Source organism: Pinus tabuliformis, chromosome 8, assembly GCF_031772625.1.
Source record: "Pinus tabuliformis cultivar Carrire ecotype Pingquan chromosome 8, CPIR1, whole genome shotgun sequence".
NCBI classification, from domain to species: domain Eukaryota; kingdom Viridiplantae; phylum Streptophyta; class Pinopsida; order Pinales; family Pinaceae; genus Pinus; species Pinus tabuliformis.
The window spans coordinates 1,737,388,166-1,737,402,097 of record NC_142294.1 but is presented as its reverse complement, the minus strand read 5'-3'; the positions used below and the strand labels follow the sequence as shown (position 1 = coordinate 1,737,402,097).

The 13,932-nt window shown below is 39.7% G+C and overlaps 1 long non-coding RNA gene across 1 annotated transcript; it reads left to right on the top strand.

Annotated features, from left to right (window-relative positions):
* The first annotated feature begins 2,824 nt into the window (after positions 1–2,824).
* Positions 2,825–5,199, top strand: LOC149243048 (uncharacterized). Its single transcript, XR_016245767.1, has 3 exons — positions 2,825–3,409; positions 4,862–4,931; positions 5,045–5,199. It is a non-coding gene; the product is annotated as an uncharacterized LOC149243048 (long non-coding RNA).
* The last annotated feature ends 8,733 nt before the right edge of the window (positions 5,200–13,932 follow it).

Here is a 13,932-nt window from a genome sequence, read left to right as displayed (position 1 = left end):
ATCGAATGTCCATTTCTAAATTTGATCGATGATGTACTATAGTTCTATATAAATTGATTAAGAAACACCACTTTAAACATGGTGTTTTGTTATGAATTACAAACTCTGCACACTCAAGCCAAAGAGAGGACTCTGATAGAATATTTGGCCCTTTGAGGCATTTGGTGACAAGACTCGGCCTTACAGATAGTGATATTGTTAGGTGCGAGTATTTTGAAAACGTGTCTTGTGGGTATCTATATATATATATATATATACACACACACAGTGAGCTCATTATTGTATATGCTCTTGCTTTAATACGTGTATTTTTGTTTTAGAATTTTGTGATGGTCATGGATTCATCATTTGGAAAATTGAAAGGTTTGTTCTATTATGTAGCATGATGTTTCTGGTTCAACTCAATGTATGAAGCTTTCTATACCAAGGTTCTGTGGGTGGGTATCGTCGTTTAGAGCGCACTGTGTAGCTTGATTCCATTTTTATTTGAAAAAAACTAGAGTTTATATCTTTATCGATAGGCCATTGTATCCTCGGTTTGCCATTAACAGGATAACCCCAATATCTTTAGTTGTTGAAGCAGTGGACTAACATATTCAGGAATAAGGTTTGTTCTATTATGTAGCATGATGTTTCTGGTTCAACTCAATGTATGAAGCTTTCTATACCAAGGTTCTGTGGGTGGGTATCGTCGTTTAGAGCGCACTGTGTAGCTTGATTCCATTTTTATTTGAAAAAACTAGAGTTTATATCTTTATCGATAGGCCATTGTATCCTCGATTTGCCATTAACAGGATAACCCCAATATCTTTAGTTGTTGAAGCAGTGGACTAACATATTCAGGAATCCATAGTTTTTATGGGTATTTATTTCAAGGTCTTTATGTTGAATATTTGGTTGTTTTCGCGGGAAGGAAGAGCTGGGAAGGAGTATAGTGGCCCTCTTAAATTATACCAGCTAAAACCCAGGAAGAAACGTGTAACTTGGATCCTTGGAGTCATTGGGCTCTGTGCCCTTTTCTACCTCTTGGGTGGATTTTAAAATACTTGGTCTCCTCCACCGTCTCAAGCTTCTGGATTGAGCAAGGCCAATGTGGGTTGCATTAATTCTTTAACTCTCATCATGTCTTCTTCATTTGTTTCCTTAGATTCTGAAGCTCATTATGCAGTTGGGGAGAATGAGACTTCAAAAGGCAGTAGATCATTTGAGTCTCGTGGTATCAAGTAGAGTGAGTATACTCCCTATAACGATCCAGTGAGATCTCGTAAGTTCAATAGATAAAGCCATTGCCCAGACAAGGAGGAAGCTTTGAAATGCCCAGGTTACAGAGCATATATGTTTAAGAAACAACATCAGAGTTTAACAAAGTATCGGTGGTATTTTTGTGAAAAAGGGATTTCAATTCCGTTAGGACCGAGGAGACTCAACACTATATGCTTTTGTTTATTTGTGTTAGAGACTATGCCTATGGTTTATGGTCCATCGACCATTTAACTCTCTCCAAATGATGGTTTATTTTTCAATAATAAGGATGCAACAAGAGTAGGAAGATCTAGCTAACATTCTTTTCTTGTATCGCAGCCCATTGCAGATCATAGGGTCCCTGTGGATGCATATGGAGGTACAGAGAATGTTGTACGAACCGCTAGAGGTAAGGGCTATAGTTCCTTTCTCGGCTTCCATTCGTTGCACATGACTCTGCTATGCTATAGACAAGTCCGAACTTACAATGTCACATTGATTATGTGCCTCTCTTTTGAGCAGGTCCAAAGACACTTGCAAACTCGCATGGAGGTAACATAAGAGTACTTGTACGCAAGGGAAACTGTAGCAAGTTACAACCTAGGCCAGGAATTGTGGCCAACTCGAATTTCCATTTCCCAATTTCCGAAGGTTTTTATGGGTATTTATTTCAAGCTATTTATGTTGAATATTTGTAGGAAGGAAGAGTAGGGAAGTAGTATAGTGGCCCTCTTAAATTATACTAGTTAGAACCCAAGAGGAAACGTATACCATGGATCCTTGGAGTCATTGGGCTCTGCGCTCTTTTCTACCTCTTGGGTAGATGTTAGAATACTTGGTCTCCGCCATCTAAAGCTCCTAGATTGAGCAATGTCAATTTGGGCTGCAATTCCTTAATTCCGGTAGTTTCTTCTTCATTTATTTCCTTTAGATTTTGGAGCCCATTATATAGTTGGGGGAAATTAGGCTTCAAAAGACAGCAAAACATTTGAGTCCAGAGATATCAAGTACAATGAGTATACTGCCTGTCGTTATCCAGTGAGATCTCGTAAGTTGGATGGAAGGGGTTGATAAACAGATAATGCCATTGCCCAGACAAGGAGGAAACTTTGAAATGCATAGTTTACAGAGCATATCAGTTTACAAAACACCATCGGATTCTTGACAAAGTTTCTATGGTGTTTTTGTGAAAAACGGATTTCAATTCTGTTAGGACTGAGGTGAGTCGAGACCGTGTGCTTTGGTTTATTTCTATTAGGGACTGCAGATCTGTTTTATGTTCCATGGACCATTTTGTCCTCTCCAAATGATTGCTTATTTTTCAAGACTAATGAGGTAATAAGAGAAGGGAGATCTAGCTAACATTCTTTTCATGTATCTAAGCACACTGCAGATCATGGGGTCCTTGTGGATGTAGATGGAGGCACAACACCGCTAGAGGTAAGGGCTATAATTCCTTTCGTGGCCTCCATTCATTGTACATCCTTTCGTGGCCTCCATTCATTGTACATGACTCTGCTATGCCATATAGAAATCTGAACTTAAAATGTCGCGTTGATTTTGTGCCTCTCTTTTCAGCAGGTCCAAAGACACTTCCAAGTTTGTAGGGAAGTAACAGAGAAAGTGCTTGCAGCTAGTTCAACAGAAAGCAAGGGAAACTCTAGCACGTTACAAAGTGGGGTCAATCGGATTCGTTGGCCTCAATAGTTAAAAGCGAATGTTTTAAGTCTACATTTTTTTATTTGATTTTATCTGATATGCCTAAAATATCTTGGCTATTTCCAGAATATGAAATTTCCCGTTAATAAGTCTAGCCATATGGCCACCTCACTTCGAATGAGAGTTCAGAGAAGATCCTGCATATAATTTGCAGGTTGGTGGTAGAAAACAATCGATGCATGCATATGATAAGGTAGTGTAGTTTCATCCAGAAGAAATAAGACAAGATATGAGGCTGCAAAAATTGGCAGGAGAAGAAAATATTCCTTCTCCTTTCTCTAGGACCAAGGACTCTTCAGTTGTTTTGCAAGAGAAGTATACTAGCTACATAGTACGAGCAGAAGAAAATGGAAATGATAAAAGGGGAAGCGTGGGAATGAATGGTGTGTTTGTTGTTCAAACCTTGGAAACAACATTATGCTTTTCTGGTGCTCTATCTCTGCATAAGGTAATCAGCCTTTTCTGTTGCTCTATCTCTGCATAAAAGTAATCAGCCTTTTCTGTTGCTCTATCTCTGCATAAAAGTAATCAGCCTTTTTTCTGGTGCTCTGTCTCTACATAAAAGTAATCAACGTCTTTTCCGGTGCTCTATCTCTGCATAAAAGTAATCCGCCTTGTTTTTGGTGCTATATCTCTGCATAAAAGTAATCAGCCTTTTCTAATGCTTTATCTCTGCATAAAAGTAATCAACCTTTTCTAGTGCTCTATCTCTGCATAAAAGTAATCAGCCATTTCTAGTGCTCTATCTCTGCATAAAAACATTTAGCTTTTTCTAGTGTTTTATCTCTGCATGAAAATAGTCAAATAAATGAGACAAACACAATTTAATATGAATAAATATAAAACATGTTCCAATGGGAATAATAAATTTTTGAAATGGCAACTGGACTTGAATTCCAATGGTTATACCACCATATCCCCCCAGGAAAGGGAGGTTGATGTGAATGGTTTTGGATTGAGAAAATGAGCATTGTATCTCAATGTGGCTTAGTTTTTGGCACATATGAGCAACCAGTAACTGCGTTCATGAACGTGATTCATAGCCAGTAGCCATTGCATTATGGCTTTATACATTGCTGGGAGATGAGAGATCCTTTCTTCTTTTCCCCTTAAGTTTCAACCCTGATCGAGTCCTTTTCTAGTGTACCAATAAGATTGGAACCATTCTATAGAATGTACGATGATGTAAATAATGCCATTATACAACTATATACTCTGGAAATTCTTTGTCTCCGATTGTTCTTTGTACGACTGAGTTGGGTCAAGATTACTTTTAACATTGAAAATTTCATATAAATTACAATGCATGCCTAAGAGGTTTGGTTTGATCTATCTTCCAAAAAACATTCATGTTAGCATGACAGAATTTATGTATATACTAACTAATATTGTATTTGTAAAGAATCTCCCGTACTTTTTTTGAATCTTGTGTTGCTGAAACTCAATATTCAAATTCTCGTGAAACAAATATTTTTGTTTAGCATGAACATACACACCAGTCTCTCTCCCTAGCCTTTTCCTAAAAAGAAAGAGGTTGAAGTGACCTAATGAAAATATGGATTCGATAATGTAAGGCATTGTGAGTACTTAACGTGGGTGTATTGTTTCCTATTTAATCATAGCTTATTATTAATATGTTTCTGCAGAGTCATTATAAAATAGTTGACCAACAGGTAACAAAAAGTTCTCAATTTTGAGTTTGTAAAGCTAAGGGTTCAAAAATTTACTCCATGCTTATTAAACACTCAGTCAATGTTTATTAGGCACCCGCATTCTCCTTTAAGTCTGCATTGGCAACTTATGACATTTATATGAACATTGTGCCTATGGTTTATTTTTCAATAGTAATGATGCAACAAGAGAAGGAAGATCTAACTAACATTATTTTCTTGTATAGCAGCACATTGGAGATCTTAGGGTCCCTGTGGATGCAGATGGAGGTACAGAGAAGGTTGTATGAACCGCTGGAGGTAAGGGATATAGGCTCTTTCTCGGCTTCCATTCATTGCACACGACTCTACTATGCTATAGACAAGTCTGAACTTAAAATGTCACATTGATTGTGTGCCTCTCTTTTGAGCAGGTCCAAAGACACTTGCAAACTTGTAGTGAGGTAACATAAGAGTACTTGTGGTCAGTTCAAGAGTTAACGCAAGGGAAACTCTAGCAAGTTACAACCTGGAGTCAATTGGATTGGTAGCTACCTGTTCGAGAAATTCTGATTTCACATCAAAAGTGAAAAGCGAATGTTTTAAGTCTATTCTTTTTGTTTTTTTTACTATGCCTAAAATATTTTGAAATATTTTGTGTATTTCCAGAATCTGAAATTTCCCATTAATTGGGCTATACTACAGACTCACCTGCATACACCTTACTCACTTTGAACATTGAGAGTTCAACTACAGAAAATTTGGAGGTTGGTGGTGGAAAAATGTCAAGGTATGCATATGATTCAATGGTGCAGTTTTCACAGGAAGAAATAAGAAAATATATGAGGCTGCAAGAATTGGCAGGGGAAGAAAACATTTCTTTTTCTTCTTCTTTCTCTTTCTCTGGGACCAAGGACTCTTCAATTATTTTGCACGAATTGTCTACTAGTGGCATAGTTCACGCAGAAGAAAATGGCAATCCTTTGTCTGAAGAAAAAGGAAGCTTGTGAAGGAATGGCATGCTTTCTGTTCAACCCATGGTAACGACATTAGCGTTTTCTAGTGCTCTATCTCTCCATAAAACTAATCAACCTTTTCTAGTGCTCTATCTCCGCATAAAAATAAGCAGCCTTCTCTACTGCTCTATCTTTGCATGAATATAATCAACCTTTTCTAGTGCTCTATTTCCGCTTAAAAATATTATATGAATCAAGTTAAAAAAATGCTCAAACAAGAATTAATGAATTCTCAAAATGGCAGCGGAATTGGACTGGAATTCCAATGGTTATACCACTATATCCACCATGGAAAGGGAGCTTGATGTGAGTGGTTTTGGGTGAATCAGATGAGCATTGTATATCAATGTACCTTAGAATTTGGCACATATGAGAAAGTTGTAATTGCATTCATGAATATGATTCAAAGCCAATGGCCATTGCATTATGGCTTTGTACATCGCTGGGAGATGAGAGATGTTATCCTTTTTCCCCCTTAAGATTCAACCTTGATCAAGTCCTTTTCTAGCGTACCAATAGGATAGGCAACATTCTATAGATGTATGATGATGTAAATATATACAACTATATACTCTGGAAATTATTTGTCGTTTAATTTTCTTTGTACGACTAAATTGGGTCAAGAATACTTTTAACATTGAAAAGCTCATATAAATTACACTGCATGCCTGAGAAGTTTGGTTTGCGCCATCTTCCAAAAAAAATCATTCATGTTAGCATGACAAAATCTATGTAGCTACTAACTGACATTGCATTTGTAAAGAATCTCATGTATGTTTTTTAAATCTTGTGTTGGTGAAACTCAATATTCAAATTCCCCTTAAACAAATATTCTGGATTAGCATGGGCATACACACAGGTCCATCTCCCTAGTCTTTACCCAAAAAGAAAGAGGTTGAAGTAAGCTAATGAAAATATTGATTCGATAATGGAAGGCATTGTGAGTACTTACTGCTTATTAGACACTCACTCAATGGTTATTACGCACCCGCATTCTCCTTCAAGTCTGCACTGGCAACTTAGGACATTTATATGAACACTGTTGTCAATGTCAATGATCACGGTATGAGAGAAGTTTGCAGCGTTAACATAAATATTCATCACAAACGTATATTATTGACATGTAAGCGCAAAGGAGATAGAAGAATACGCAAACTAAGAAAACGTCACTTTATAGGGTGAAAGAAACTATTAACAAATGGATTATGTACTTCCTATTCCATATAAGCGATGGTGGAATTTCGAAAAAAGGTTTCTGCAATTTGTCTTCATATATTTTTTCTTTGGTAAAGTGTCCTTCCTTTTAGAAAGAATGTTTGCACTGTGTCATGTCAAATCTACCTAGGTATTGTAACCAATCTGATTTTGGGATACATATTTTTATATTCGACATAACTAGTTTGATAAACAGATAACACCACTGCCCAGATAAGGATGAAGCCTTGAAATGCCCAGGTTACAAAAGCAGGTCCGTTTAAACAACACCGTTAGGATTTGACAACGTCTCCAAGGTGTTTTTGTAAAAAATGGTTTTCAATTCTGTCGGGACTGAGGAGAGTCACAAGTATGTGCTGTGGTTTATTTCTGTTAGAGACTATGCCTCTGGTTTATGGTCCTTAGGTCCCTCGACCATTTTAGCCCCTCGAAATGATGTTTTTTTTTTTTTTTTTTTTTCTAAGACTAACGATGCAAAAAGAGAAGGTATATCTAGCTAACACATTTTTATTTTTATTTTCCTTGTATCTCAGCACTTTGCGGATCATATAGTCCCTGTGGATGCAGATGGAGGTACAGAGAAGGTCATGAAAACCACTAGAGCTAAGGGCTATAATTCCCATAATTCCCATCTTGGCTTCCATTCTTTGTATGTGACTCTACTATGCCATAGAGAAGTCTGAATTTAAAATGTCATGTTGATTGCGTGCTTCTCTTTTGAGCAAGTTCATAGACACTTGCAACTTCGTATGGGAGCACACAGAAATCTTTTGCAGTCAGTTCTAGAGAAAGCGGGGAAACTCCCCCAAGTTACAACTTGGGGTCAAGTAATGGGAAGTTACTTGTTCAAATGTGTTGGAGACTATGCCTATGGTTTATGGTCCATCGACCATTTAACTCTCTCCAAATGATGGTTTATTTTTCAATAATAAGGATGCAACAAGAGTAGGAAGATCTAGCTTAACATTCTTTTCTTGTATCGCAGCCCATTGCAGATCATAGGGTCCCTGTGGATGCATATGGAGGTACAGAGAATGTTGTACGAACCGCTAGAGGTAAGGGCTATAGTTCCTTTCTCGGCTTCCATTCGTTGCACATGACTCTGCTATGCTATAGACAAGTCCGAACTTACAATGTCACATTGATTATGTGCCTCTCTTTTGAGCAGGTCCAAAGACACTTGCAAACTCGCATGGAGGTAACATAAGAGTACTTGTACGCAAGGGAAACTGTAGCAAGTTACAACCTAGGCCAGGAATTGTGGCCAACTCGAATTTCCATTTCCCAATTTCCGAAGGTTTTTATGGGTATTTATTTCAAGGTATTTATGTTGAATATTTGTAGGAAGGAAGAGTAGGGAAGTAGTATAGTGGCCCTCTTAAATTATACCAGTTAGAACCCAAGAGGAAACGTATACCATGGATCCTTGGAGTCATTGGGCTATGCGCTAGTTACTTCCTTCGGTGTAATTTGTATCGTTCTTGCACAGGAAACTTCGTAATTCCGACACTCCCATCGGAAAATTAATGATGATTAGAGAAATTAAGAGAGCATGCTTGTATGAATTAGTGAACTGCAACATGCTATTGTAACCATTGTACCTTCCCCAAGGAGATGTGAGGATACAGAGATCTGTAATTAAAGCGTATGTGTTACTGAAATCCAATTAAACAGGGCCCTGTTTACACCTCCATTAATGCTGTTATGGAATTGTTCAGGTTCAATTCTCCAAACATTTCCCGTGATTTTGGGACTTCTAATTTCTATTAACTTCTCTGCCCAATAAAGTCACTATCACTGATTTCGATTTCTGGAGTTTTGGTATTTAAAATTGATTTGCAAATATTACCAGCATCTCAGTTGCGTATGGTCAAATAAAGTCATTATCACCAACTCAATAAAGTCACCGTCCCCAACTCAAACCTCTGGAGTTTTGATATTTAGAATCCATTTGCAAATATTCTTACCGGTATTTTACAAAATAAAATCACCAACTAAAACCTCTGAAATTTTTATATTTAAAGGCTGATTATCAGCTCTTTTCTACCTCTTGGGTAGATGTTAGAATACTTGGTCTCCGCCATCTAAAGCTCCTAGATTGAGCAATGTCAATTTGGGCTGCAATTCCTTAATTCCGGTAGTTTCTTCTTCATTTATTTCCTTTAGATTTTGGAGCCCATTATATAGTTGGGGGAAATTAGGCTTCAAAAGACAGCAAAACATTTGAGTCCAGAGATATCAAGTACAATGAGTATACTGCCTGTCGTTATCCAGTGAGATCTCGTAAGTTGGATGGAAGGGGTTGATAAACAGATAATGCCATTGCCCAGACAAGGAGGAAACTTTGAAATGCATAGTTTACAGAGCATATCAGTTTACAAAACACCATCGGATTCTTGACAAAGTTTCTATGGTGTTTTTGTGAAAAACGGATTTCAATTCTGTTAGGACTGAGGTGAGTCGAGACTGTGTGCTTTGGTTTATTTCTATTAGGGGCTGCGGATCTGTTTTATGGTCCATGGACCATGTTATCCTCTCCAAATGATTGCTTATTTTTCAAGACTAATGAGGTAATAAGAGAAGGGAGATCTAGTTAACATTCTTTTCATGTGTCTAGAAATCTTCGGCAAAATCACATAATCAACCTTTTGTCGACGCGTTTCGAACCAACCAGTGTGGTTCATCGTCAGGACAAGTTGAAGAACCAATCTGGCTTAGCTCGATTAAATATAGTGTGCAGAGACTCCAACGGCTAAAATTCTAACACACTGCAGATCATGGGGTCCTTGTGGATGCAGATGGAGGCACAACACCGCTAGAGGTAAGGGCTATAGTTCCTTTCGTGGCCTCCATTCATTGTACATGACTCTGCTATGCCATATAGAAATCTGAACTTAAAATGTCGCATTGATTTTGTGCCTCTCTTTTCAGCAGGTCCAAACACACTTCCAAGTTTGTAGGGAAGTAACAGAGAAAGTGCTTGCAGCTAGTTCAACAGAAAGCAACGGAAACTCTAGCACGTTACAAAGTGGGGTCAATCGGATTCGTTGGCCTCAATAGTTAAAAGCGAATGTTTTAAGTCTACATTTTTTAATTTGATTTTATCTGATATGCCTCAAATATCTTGGCTATTTCCAGAATATGAAATTTCCCGTTAATAAGTCTAGCCATATGGCCACCTCACTTCGAATGAGAGTTCAGAGAAGATCCTGCATATAATTTGCAGGTTGGTGGTAGAAAACAATCGATGCATGCATATGATAAGGTAGTGCAGTTTCATCCAGAAGAAATAAGACAAGATATGAGGCTGCAAAAATTGGCAGGAGAAGAAAATATTCCTTCTCCTTTCTCTAGGACCAAGGACTCTTCAGTTGTTTTGCAAGAGAAGTCTACTAGCTACATTGTACGAGCAGAAGAAAATGGAAATGACAAAAGGGGAAGTGTGGGAATGAATGGTGTGTTTGTTGTTCAAACCATGGAAACAACATTATGCTTTTCTGGTGCTCTATCTCTGCATAAAGTAATCAGCCTTTTCTGGTGCTCTATCTCTGCATAAAAGTAATCAGCATTTTTTTTCTGGTGCTCTATCTCTACATAAAAGTAATCAACGTCTTTGCTGGTGCTTTATCTCTGCATAAAAGTAATCCGCCTTTTTTTTGGTGCTCTATCTCTGCATAAAAGTAATCAGCTTTTTCTAATGATTTATCTCTGTATAAAAGTAATCGACCTTTTCTAGTGCTCTATCTCCGCATAAAAGTAATGAACCATTTCTAGTGCTCTATCTCTGCATAAAAACATTTAGCTTTTTCTAGTGTTTTATCTCTGCATGAAAATAGTCAAATAAATGACACAAACACAATTTAATATGAATAAATGTAAAACATGTTCCAATGGGAATAATAAATTTTTGAAATGGCAACTGGACTTGAATTCCAATGGTTATACCACCATATCACCCCAGGTGTCACGCCCCTACACCTGCGGTAACCGCTTATAGCGAGGTGTGGCACCACCGAATGCTTTCTTTTCACTAATACTAACATTCATAGACTACGCCTAATTCACTTGTCCTTACTTAGTTTGTGTTTCGCAACCACGTAAAATTATGTTTATCCTTTATACTAATGAACACCCATACTCATTCATTATCAACATCAATTATAGCAAGAACAACAATTGCACAGTATAAAGGGAGGGGCAACTCTCTGAACAATGAGTCTGCCCAACAATGTATTATAATCAATCTTTCTTCAATAATACAAGTATACTTGGCAGGATCCAAGTCTATACTTAGTCACTTTTACAACATAGGCAAAACAACCTTTTACAATACATGTACACACCTTGCACAAAGAGTGGGTGCTCACCTGAGCCACCAAGACACCCTTGTCAAGTCCCGGCACAATGTCACAACCGAACTCCAACCCTGGGCACACCTTGCCCAACACCTTCACCTCTCACCGTGAGCGATTTCAACAAGTGCGTGCTACTAAGGAGAGCGCATGAGCTATGCGCTCAACTCTCCTCTTGAACTGCGCACTTTTCCTCTTCTCCAAGAGCGAAGATGTGTTGTCGAATTTTCGATGTCCAAATGAAGCCTCAACGCATGTAATATATATGCGTTTTGCCATGGGTGGTGGCTCACCCACCTGACCCCCAAAACTACGTTTGCACACCCCTCTGAACGCCCTTACATATGTCGGCCCGCCCACACTTGCAAGTCGGCCTCCGCCCATACTTCTCCACGCTCATCGGGTATAAGTCGCCTATCGCATTTTGCCTTAGTCATTATTATCGTCGCACGCAGCTCGTAGGTTCGTCGCATTTCTGCCCGGCGTTCCATCCGCGTTCGGTCGTGCGCGCCCTCTGTCGCATTGCACAACACTCCGTCGCATCGCTCGCCCGGGTCGTTCACCGCGCGCCCACGCCCGTGTGCGCTTGCCCGTCACGCGCCCGCCCGTGCACCGCGCGCCCGCTCGTTCACCGTGCGCCCACCGAACTCGAGGACCTTACATCCTCCTCTACCTGAAATCGTTGTCGTCCTCGACAACATACCATCTTGGTAGCCATCCACCAAGAGCATCACTATCCATGATGTCAACTCCTCCACATAAGGCAAACATCCCTGCAACATATGTAGAACTCCATTTCCATCATGTCTCACCTTAGTGACCAGCTGCCACCAAGTTCACCATACCAAGGTATACACCTCAACGGTATGTCCTCCATCAGATATCATCTCGATCCATGATCATCGACCCCTCTGCCACAATCTCCACTGCTACATCCTGTGTCGACCTCATCATGTGTCCTCAATGTGAACCTTTGTCATGATACTCCAACAAGAGCTAACACACGTCCATCATGTGCCAACATCTCATCCCAATAGCAACATCATTCTGTACACTGGATCCCCTCATGACTCAAGCTAGTTGGGTAGCTAATCCAACCATGCGCCTAAACCACAAGAATGCACATTCATCCATCACCACCAGTCGTTTCTCAAAACAACCTGCCACATTCTTGACTCATCAAGAATCTATCTCCATAAGTGCAAACCATGCTCAGGTCCATGGAAATTCCATCCATCTCATCTGCAACATGTCATGATGCTTGATGCCAAGCCATCCCTGCACCATCAATCATACCTGCTCAACATGTTTAAGGACTCACTGCCATGAGCAGCTAACAATGAGTCCCATCTTCTCATCCATCTAAGAAGATGTGGAGGGAGTAGAGCCTGAAGGCTCTCCCTCACTAATCAACTCGATCCATCTATCAGGATCCTCAATCTCCATCCTTTGTAGATAAGCAACCCGGTCTTCCTTCTGGACATCCGGCCTCACATATACCTCCTCCTCATCATCATCATCCTCAACCAACTCTAGCCTTCTTGACAAGTCCAAGATGCTATCTGAAAGTGACCTGATGACCAATGACTGCTCGGTAAGCTTTGCCTCAACAGTAGACAATCGCTTACTCATGTCTCCCATTCTCTTCTCATCCTCCATTTGCATCACTCCCAATTTACAATCAGGCCTTGTCACTCCAATGGTTGGCACACCAATGGGTACATCTTCCCTTCCATCATAAATGTAGAGCTTCTTCAAATGTGGAACAATCATAGCATCAAATTGTTTCATGAATTCCATCCCCAATACAGCCTCATAGTCATCAATCCGCACTATAGTGAAATCAACCTTCCCTGTCCATTCACCAAGTGTAGTGTCCACCCTCTCAGCTATACCAAGAATCTCAATAGGAGGAGAATTCACTGTCTTCATTTGTGCCTTTGCCGGTACAAATTTCAGCCCAATTCTTCTCGCAGTATCTTCGCCCATGAAGTTGTGAGAAGCCCCACTATCCACCATAGTGAGTACATCAGCACCTCCAACCTTCATTCGAACATACTCCAATCTATTCCTCTCAGGATCCCTCCTAGAGACCACCTCCGTAGTAGCAGAAGCACCAAGTATCTGCATCATCCCCACAGAAGCACTTTCATTTTTCGCATCAGATTGTGCAATAGCAGCCACCTTTGGTTTAGAAGGACAATTCTTCACCGTGTGTGGTCCAACACATATCCAACACTTCAAGGCTTTCTTCGTCTTCGAACTATCATCCGATTTCGAAGCATCATCCTTCTTCTTATCCTTCGGTTTATCAGACTTCTTTTTCCTATCATCAGAAGTCTCATCATAATGCTCCACCAACCTGTCAACAGCAGCAAAAGCTTCCTCAAGTGTCCTAATCTTCTGCCTCTTCACTTCATTGCGTGCCCAAGGCTTCAACCCAATAATGAAGTTGAACACCTTGTCCCTCTCCGCCATGTTAGGAAGTTCCAGAGCTGCACTTGCAAACTCTCGCTGATATGCTTGTAGGCTTCCGGTCTGCTTTATGTACTTAATCTTTGTCCTTGCTTCCCATGTTTCATCCTGAGGAAATGGGTCTGCAAAGCCTTCTTCATGTCATCCCACGAAGTGATGTCATCAGCACTGCCATTGGCAATCTGATCTAGCCTCCTTCGCCACCACATCTTAGCATCCTTTGTTAAGAACTGAGCAGCTACCTTGACCTTTGTCTCATCATCA